Source organism: Hylobates moloch, unplaced genomic scaffold, assembly GCF_009828535.3.
Source record: "Hylobates moloch isolate HMO894 unplaced genomic scaffold, HMol_V3 SCAFFOLD_15, whole genome shotgun sequence".
Lineage (NCBI taxonomy): Eukaryota > Metazoa > Chordata > Mammalia > Primates > Hylobatidae > Hylobates > Hylobates moloch.
The window spans coordinates 29,289,627-29,299,654 of record NW_026652290.1 but is presented as its reverse complement, the minus strand read 5'-3'; positions in this window follow the sequence as shown (position 1 = coordinate 29,299,654).

Below are 10,028 nucleotides of genomic sequence, written 5' to 3'. Positions count from 1 at the left end.
TTGCTATGCAAATCCTGGCCATTAGAAACCGGGTCCACCCAAACATGGCGATTCCCTCAGTCTTCTCCCGTGCCCCAACACATCCCCATGTGTGTAGAATGGCATGGCACCCTGCATTTGCATGTTAAAAGGCTAGAATGGGAGGGTCAGTTTTTTCACGGACTACATGAATGACATACCTGTCAAACCAATCCCCTGGGCCCTATGGAAACCAGACACCGCCTCCTCCAGCATCTCAATATAAGCAGCCACTTTTCCGTGGCACACAGGTTTTTCTCTTTGTTTGAATCCCCCCCTCCCTTTATCTCTGTACAGGGGAGCTGTTTTCTTCTTCTTTTCTTCTTTACAGCCCATTAAACTTTTTGCTTCTTAAAACCAATCCATGTGTGTCCATGTCAATCCTGTCAGCACGAGACCAAGGACCCTGGTGTTCCTCCAGTCATCGGAGCTGTATCAGAATCACCAAGAACAGAAAAATTAGACTATTCCCGTTCCTTGATTACTTAATCCTATCAATAAGGAAATAAACCTAGTGATATATTTGCCTATAGGTAGGGAATATAACTTTTTTTTAAGATTTGGACAAAATGATAACACAGGCTAAAAAACTATATGATTAGGTAGATTTATAATTGACTGTGTGACTAGTCTCAAAGTGACTGAGTAGATCCCCAAATCAACTGTTCTTCCATGGCACTGACAGAATAAGATGATTTTGTGCAGTGATTTTACTCCCTCTGTTTTTAACATGTCTGGTCTACTGGTCAAAAGAAAACTGAAGTAGAGCACAAGTAGGCTGTGAATTATCAGTCCTAAAAGATTCCTTCTCTGAAAACCCCAAGATAGTACAGTCTTTATTGACAGGTATTACAAACAAGGTCAGCGGAATTATCAGCATTTTTAGAGTTGACAAAATTCTTTTTCACAGGTTATTTTGAGTCTAATGCTTGGGGGAAGTTCAAAACTACCACTGACCCTTAAACAACATGGCCTTGAATTGCACAGGTCCACTTATACGCAGATTTTCTTCTGCCTCTGCCACACTTAAGACAGCAAGACCAAGGCCGGGCATATGGCTCACGCCTGTAATCTCAGCACTTCAGGAGTTCGAGGCGGACGGATCACCTGAGGTCGGGAGTTCGAGACCACCCTGACCAACATGGAGAAACCCCGTCTCTACTAAAAATACAAAATTAGCCAGGCATGGTGGCGCATGTAATCCCAGCTACTCGGGAGGCTGAGGCAAGAGATTCGCTTGAACCCAGGAGATGGAGGTTGCAGTGAGCTGAGATCACACCATTGCACTCCAGTCTAGGCAACTAGTGTGAAACTCCATCTCAAAAAAAAAAGACAGCAAGACCAACCCCTCCTCTTCTCCTCCTGAGCCTACTCAACTAATGTTGAGGATGAAGATTTTTATGATGATCCACTTCTACTTAATAGTAAATCTGTGGTCTCTTCCTTACGATTTTTAGTAACATTTTGTTCTCTAGCTTACTGTATTGTAAGAATATAGCATGTACTAGATGTAACATGCAAAATAGGTGTTAATCAACTGTTTATGATATGGTAAGTCTTCCAGTCAACAGCAGGCCATTAGTAGAGTTTTGGGAGAGTCAAAAGTTATACTCGGATTTTCTACTGCACAGGGTTCACAGCCTCTAACCCCCACGTTGTTCAGGAGCCAACTACCTAAGAATATTCAGTAAGATACCAAAGTACTGTGATTTCTTCCAAATGGTTTCAAAACAGATGCCACAGTTCAGTAGTTAGCAGCACACAACTGAACTACACTGAGTAGAGCAGGCAGATCCTTTTTCCAGTTTTTAAATTAAAACCACAAAAATTGAGCAAGGGCATACAACAAGTACGTGATAATGACAGTCTTGAGGAAGCAACTATGACTTGCATGATAGTTTTTAAAAATTTAGGACAGCCAGGTATGATGGTTCACACCTGTGATAAAATAAAAACTTCAGCCAAATTAAATTTAAAGGAGTTTAATTGAGCAACAAACAGTTCAAGAATCGGGCAGCCTTTCCAGCCAGAGTAGGCTCGGACACTCCAGTGCAGTCATGCGGTGGAAGGTTTATGGACAGAAAATGGAAGTGAGGTACAGAAACAGCTGGGTTTGGCTACAGCTTGGCATTTGCCTTATCTGAACGTGGTATGAACAGTTGGCTACATTTGATTGGCCAAAACTCAGTGATTGGCACAAGTGTAGTCTGTTTACACCTCCACTTGTCACAATATACAGACAAACCTTTTGGCCAAACTTAAATATATAAGGAGGCAGCTTTAGGCTAAACTTGATTTCAATATCTGTATTCCAACACTTTGGGAGGCCGAGGCGGGAGGATCACTTGAGCCTAGAAGTTAGAGATCAGCCCAAGCAACATAGTGAGACCTTGTCTCTGTGAAAATAAATTAGCCAGGCATGGTGGCATGTACCTGTAGTCCCAGCTACTCAGGAGACTGAGGCCAGAGGATCATTTGAGCCCAGGAGTTCAAGGTTGTAGTGAGCTACAAGAGCGCCACTGCACTCCCTCCTGGGCAACAGAGCAAGACCCTATCTCAAAAAGAAAAAAATCATGACATAAGCAATTATGCGGAAATAAGGTCATACCTGTCAAAGTAATCAACTGAAAGCAGTTGCCTCTGAGATGCAGGAAAGGGGGAAAATGGAGATAAGGGAACTACTTTTCTTTAAAAAAAAAAAAAAAAAAAAAAAAAAAGACATAAAACTAACACTTCAGGCCAGGCGAAGTGGCTCACGCCTGTAATCCTAGCACTTTGGGAGGCCAAAGCGGGTGGATCACCTGAGGTCAGGGGTTCGAGACCAGCCTGACTAACATGGTGAAACCCTGTCTCTACTAAAAATACAAAAATTAGCTGGGCATGGTGGCGGGCGCCTGTAATCCCAGCTACAAGGGAGGCTGAGGCAGGAGAATTGTTTGAACCAGGGAGACAGAGGATGCAGTGAGCTGAGATTGCACCATTCCACTCCAGCCTGGGTGACAGAGCAAGACTGTCTCAAAAAAAAAAAAAAAAAAAAAACCTGACACTTCATTACCTCTGAATGGAGTGGCATTAAAAAATGTTTTAATACATAAATAAAAACGATTTAATACTTCAAACTATGGGCACACAAAACCTTGATAAAAATAAAAACAAATTTAGAAATCTATTATTAATAGGACAGCATGTTGAGAGACTTTAAAGGAGTTTTTTTAAGTATTTTTAAAATAATCTCAAATTTATAGAAGTCTTGGAATTAAAGTACAAAGAACTTTTGTTTTGCTAAAATGATCTGCAAGTTCCTGACCTGACTCCTTATAACCCCTGCATACTGTGTGTCTTCTATAAACAAGGACTGAATCCAATAAAACTGTAATATAGCTAGCAAAATCAGGAAATCAACATTAATATATTTCTACCATCCAACCAACAGACCTATTCAAGTTTTGCCAAGTCAGGATCCAGTTCAGAATCACCACTGCACTTATTTCTCACATCTCTTTCATCTTCAGTCTGGAACAGTTCTTCAGTCTTTCCTTAACTTTCATGACCTTTACACTTCTATTACAAGCCAATTATTTTGTAGAATTTTCCTTAATTTGAATTTGTTGCTTTAGGATTAGATTCCAATTATGTATTATTGGCAGGAGCATCATAGAAGTGATGCTGTGTTCTTCTTGCTAGACTATCAGGAGGCACACGATTGCAATTTGTCCTATTACTGATGATGTTCATTTTGGTTACTTGATTAAGGTGGCACCTGCCAGATTTTTCCACTGTGAAGTGACTTCCTTTTGTAACTAATGAATATTTTGTAAAGAGCTGCTTCGAAATTACGTAAATATCTGTTGATTTGAAAATACAACAAAATTATACTATGAATTGAATAATACATCTAAATTAATTTGCATTTTATCAATGGTGACAACCAGATCCACATACTTTTGCAAAACAGTTGCAGGTGTGTGTGTGCAACAGGTTGTTGACTTAGTCAATGTGTGGAATGTTCTGGATTCCTAGACCCCAGGCAGTAGCTCCAAGACAGTTTTGAACTTTCAAGTAAGACAAACTTAGTTTTGATTTCCAGTTGTACACTTAGAAGCTATGGATGGTAGATTCTTTGTTGGGGAAAATGGCAGCAATTCTCACTCCCTGTGTCCACCTTTGGTTGTCCCCTTCCATACCGGCTGGCCATGCCCTTGTGACCTGTTTTGGCCAATGGGAGAATAGCAAATATGACATAAGTGAGACATGGAAAGTTCTCGTGTTGCTGCCCTTATGCTGCTTTTGAAACTTAACCCCTATGTTCAAGCTCTCCTGGATAATGAGACTTGTGGTCGCATCCCCATCACCCAGCTGACGATGAGCTCCTCCTGTCCCTAAAATATGAGGCCCCTTGGCCATCCAGCCCCCATCCAGTTGTTGAGAAACAAGTATTACCTGTTTGAAATCATAAACAGTTGGGTGGCTTATGATGCAGCAAAAACTAACTTACATACAACATGACCTCATGTGAGTTTCTTAATTTCTCTGAGTCTCAGCTTTCTCATCTATAGGATGGTGATAAGGCAATCACCCTTGCTATTTTGAGGATTAAATGAGAAAATATATGGGAAGTGCTTGGCATAGCATAAATACTCAACACATATGGTAATTTTTTAAAAACCCCTCTATATTAGTCCCTTTTAATTAAAATTTTAATTAAAACAAAAGAAAAAACAAAAACCTCTGCTGGCTGGACTAGGGGCAGCCCTCAGGCTAGATGCACTGATTTAATACTTTTAATAGTGGCAGGAGGCAGACAAACCCCTAGGCAGATAGCAGCGTGTCCCCAGTGAAACCCAACTTTGAAACCAAAGGCAGTTTAAAGCCTGAAAGCTAAGCTACAAGTCTTGGATAAATCCATGGACCGAACTGAGAACCTCTCTTCCTGTTGGTGCATTTTCCTCTGACTGATCCCCACCCTTCACTTGCTTTACATATATCTACCCTTCCCTAATTGGTTTTCTACACTGTCATGCCACCTTTGAATGGTGCCTTTGTTTTAGCCTTTTTTGCATACTCGTAAACCAATCAGCATGCAGTGCCAATTCTGAGCCCATAAAAGCCCCGGACCCAGCCACACTGGGAGAGAGACCACCCAACTTCAGGTCAGGGACCACCCTCGCATCTCCTCTCTACTGAGAACTGTTTCATTGCTTCATAAAACTCTTCTCTGCCCTTTTCACCCTTCCATTGTCAGCAAAGCGTACAAAGAAGGCAGTAACACCATAGCCCTCCACACATCCCCCACCTTCTGTGCCCAGTGGCAGCCCCTTGCCATGAGAAGCAGTGCAGGGCCAGGCCAGCCAGGGGGCCTCCAGCAGAAGCAGGCAACAGGACTGACAAGAGTTGTTAACACACCCCCAGTTCATTGTTAACATGCCCCTGTTTGTCAGGCAGCTGACGGTGGGACTAAAAGAGCTGTTAGCATGGCTGTAACACCCCCTCTGGGGCTTCAGAGTCGAGCGCTTTCCTGTTTGGGTGCCACCAAGTTCCCTTCGTCTGGATGCCAGAGTTCACCCCGGGAGTCGCTTCTGACTGATCCAGCTGCAGGCCCCAAAGGGAGCCCGCTCCTGTGCCAGCACTTGGAGTGGCTGGCAAGATGAGGCACTTACTTGATCACACACCCCCTCCTACTGGGGCTGAGCACGCAGTCTCTGTGGCTGCAGGATCCCCACCAGAGTGCAAGCCCAAGTGGGCAGGGCACCTCCTACCTGGGGCAGAGCTAGGCATGGGCAGGGGCATCGCCGGCCAGAAGTCTGCAGTTGGAAAAGTGTCCCAGAAAAATCCTGTGTCACTTTGGAAGCAGTCTTCCTATCCTAGAATGCCAGAGGGCAAGCATCTGAAAGATCTGGAAGGATGAGGCAGCGAAGGCCAAGATGTGAAAGTGCACTGCCCCTGTCAGAGGCGATCAAACCAGAGTGATTTCATCTTGAATAGGGGCTGGGTAAAATAAGGCTGAGACCTGCGAGGCTGCATTCCCACTAGCTTAGGCATTCTAAGTCAGCATGAGATAGAAAGTCCACACAAGATATAGGTCACAAAGACCTTGCTGATAAAACAGGATGCAGTAAAGGAGCCGGCCAAAACCAAGATGGTGACGAAAGTGACCTCTGGTCATCCTCACTGCTCATTATATGCTAATTATAATGCATTTCCATGCTAAATGACACTCCTGCCAGTGCCATGACAGTCTACAAATGCCATGGCAACATCAGGAAGTTACCCTATAGGGTCTAAAAAGGGTAGGAACTCTCAGTTGCAGGAATTGCCTTTCCCAGAAAACTCATGAATAATCCACTCTTTGTTTAGCAGATGATCAAGAAATAACTAAGTATAGTCAGTCGAGCAGCTCATGCCGCTGCTCTGCCTATGGAGTAACCATTCTTTTATTCCTTTACTTTCTTAATAAGCTTGCTTTCACTTTATGGACTTGCCCGAAATTCCTTCTTGCAGGAGGTTCAAGAACCCTCTCTTGGGGTCTGGATAGGGACCCTTTTCCAGTAACATCCCCATCACAGCCCTAATTATTAGGGGACCCTCTAGGCTGTTCCCTGCCCTCCCCAGACTGTCTCCCTTAAACATGCTGGATGCAGGGGTGCATCAGTGACTCCGCTGGTGCCTCCAGGAACATAAGTATGGACCTCTGTGGACAAGAAACAACCCAAAGAAAAGACGAACCCTCACAGGCAGGATGGATATCCACTCATATGTATGTCGGTGTGCTGGGGTCGGGAGGCTCCTAATAACAATGTTACCGCTGCTTCACACGTAAGAAAGCTGAGGCTCAGAGAGATTAAGGAACTTGTCCAGGGCCGTACCGGAGTCCAGGCCCGTGTGCTGTTATGGTCTGCGGTTTGAACTCCAACCGTTTAAGGAGCTGGGATAGAACTAGGGAGGGAGTGTGGTGGGTGGAAACAGCGGGCAGATAGATGGTGGCTGGACTCCAAGGGGCCTAGGGTCTGCCAGAGGGACAACAGGTGAGGAAAACAGGCCTCGGGGTGGATGAGCAAATCCTCAGAGGAGGATGGGCACAGACCTGGAGGGCCGTGAAAGGTGACAGGGTTATTACAGTCTTGGTCGCATAAGAAAGGGGGTAACTAGCGGTTTCTCAGCTGAAAAAGAGGAGGTGGGCTGGAGGTTCCCCCCTCCAACCGCGCGGAGCACGCAGCCGCTCAGCAGGCTGCCACACAGGGTCCCCCACCTCCGCAGCTGCGGGGCCTGAACTCGCCAATAGGAGGTTCCTCCTGCACGCGCGGCTTCACCCTCCCTCCAGGGCTCCCGTTGCATTTCACTCCCTGCCTAAGGTCGCCCGCCGGTGAGGGCGGAGGAGGAAGAACCGCAGCTCCCGAGGGCAGAATTCGCTTCAAGGCACCTTGACCGGCGCCCACCCCCACCCTGGCTGCGGCCTGCCGCCCTGGTCCCCATCGCGCTGTACTGTCTTCCCTTCCAACACCCAGGGCGCTGCAAGGCCGCCCTGTCCCTGCCACTCATTCTTATTAGTGACTCCTCCCCCATGCTTTCCTCAGGTGCGTTCCGACCGCTCTGCCCGAACGAAACAGTTTCGTCCCACACTCTTACGGCCACTTCACCCCAAATTCCCTTACGTCTGGGCAAATCTTGTCCTTTACCCGGCATTGGGGTCGCTCCAGTGCTTTCAAACCAGCTTCCCCAGGGCGCTGTGCAGGGCCGGGCCCCTTGGTGGCCACGCCTCCCGGGCGCAGGGCGGGTGGGACATGCAAATGAATGGCACTCACGACCAAGGAAAGGGGCGACAAAGATCGAAAGTCACTAAAAGTCAAGAAGCAGACAAAATGTCTCAAAGAGGCTATGTTTTCAAATAATATTTACATCAGAAAGCAGGTGAGATGTTTACCGGTGAGGTTTCTCACCGTGATCTTAAGGTGAATGTAAGAAGGGAGAACCTGGGCAGGGCTATATTATTAGTAAAACTTTTTGGTATGTTGGCTAATGTCTAAGTGTGGTGTTTTTTCTTATTAGTTTACTGTCTGTCATGTTTTTTTTTTGTCTGGAAAGGAGATGGGAGTTTCCTACAACCGTTCTACTTCTCGATCTGCTATTGTAGTGTTTCTAGAAATGGTGCATTTAACCGCCGTCAGTAACATGAAACAGACTTACTGAATCGTCAGAGTTTTGCGGTTGTAGCTACTTTCATAACAATATGGCTAGGGAGAAGGAAACAGACATGTTAGCTACTTACTGCCATTTTGATTAAATTTTCTAAGGTAAGGTGGCTGACGCACGCAATCCCAGCTTTTTCTGAAAGAAGATTGCTTGAGCTCAGGAGTTCAAGATCAGCCTGAGCAAATACGGCGAGACTCAGTATTTTGAGATAACGCGATCCTGGCTCATTCACTGCACTCTTGGACTCCTGGGTTCATCCACGTCAGCCTCTCGAGTAGCAGGCACGCACCACAACAATGGGCTAGTGTGTATTTTTTTGTTTTCATATGTATATATGGTTTCGGCTTTTGTTTTTGTTTTGTAGAGAGGGGTGTTTCCCCCGCGTTACCCAGACTGGTTTCAAACTCCTGGGATCTGGGCTCTGGGATCAAGCGATCCTCACCCCCAACCCCAAAGTGCTGGGATTACAGGTATGAGCCACTGCACTTGGCACTCTACGGAAAAAAAAAAAAAAAAACCTTTTAATTAGCTGGGCGTGGTGGCTCATGCCTGTAGTCCCAGCTACCTAAGAAGCTGAGGTGGGAGGATCGCATGAACCCAGGAGGTCAAGGAGCCGTGATTGTGCTACTGCACTCCAGCCTGGATGACAGAGCAAGACCCTGTCTCAAAAAATAACAAATAAAGATAAAAAGGAGGCCGGGCGTGGTGGCTCACGCCTGTAATCCCAGCACTTTGGGAGGCCGAGTCGGGTGGATCGCCTGAGGTCAGGCGTTTGAGACCAGCCTGGCCAACATGGTGAAACCCTGTCTCTACTAAAAATACAAAAATTAGCTGGGCGTGATGGTGGGTGCCTGTAATCCCAGCAAAAAAGAATCGCTTGAACCTGGGAGGTGGAGGTTGCAGTGATCCAAGATCCTGCGACTGCACTCCAGCCTGGGCAACAGAACGACTCTGTCTCAATAAAAAAATAAAATACCAACCTGGTCAACATGGTGAAATCCCATCTCTACTAAAAATACAAAAATTAGCCGGGCATAGTGGCGGGTGCCTGTAATCCCAGCTACTCGGGAGGCTGAGGCAGAAGAATTGCTTGAACCTGGGAGGTGGAGGTTGCAGTGAGCTGAAATTGAGCCACTGCACTCCAGCCTGGGCGAAAGAGAGACCTTGTCTCAAAAAAATAAAATAAATAAGGAAAGGCCAGGTGCGGTGGCTCACGCCTGTAATGCCAGCACTTTGGGAGGCAGAGATGGGCAGATACCCTGAGGTCAAGAATTCGAGACCAGCCTGGCCAACATGTTGAAACCCAGTCTCTACTGAAAATACAATTAGCTGGGGCGTGGTGGTGCACGCCTGTAATCCCAGTTATACCGGAGGCTGAGGCGGGAGAAACACTTGAGCCCTGGAGGCAGAGGTTGCAGTGAGCAGAGATCCACCACTGCACTCCAGCCAGAGCGACAAAGGGAGAGTCCGCCTCAAAAAATAAAAGTAAAAAAAAAATAAATAAATAAATAAAAGGGGAAAAGGCAGGTTTCATATTAAAACGGAGAGCATGAGGGACAGAGCCATATTGGAGTCATCAGTTATCTGGAGCAGCATTGTTCTGGTTGTGACTGCATTGTTGGACCCGCACACCTAGTGGATGAAGCAAGATTACACTATCTTCTGCTCCTAAAACCCACTTATTATTTTGTTCTCAGGAAGTAGATGTGTCAGATATTACATAATAAACACAGATACTACCCTTGATCTTGGGTAGAAGCAATAAATTGCATTTTTGATTACAAATCTTTAGTCTTTCTATAGGTAAAATAAAATTTCATTTG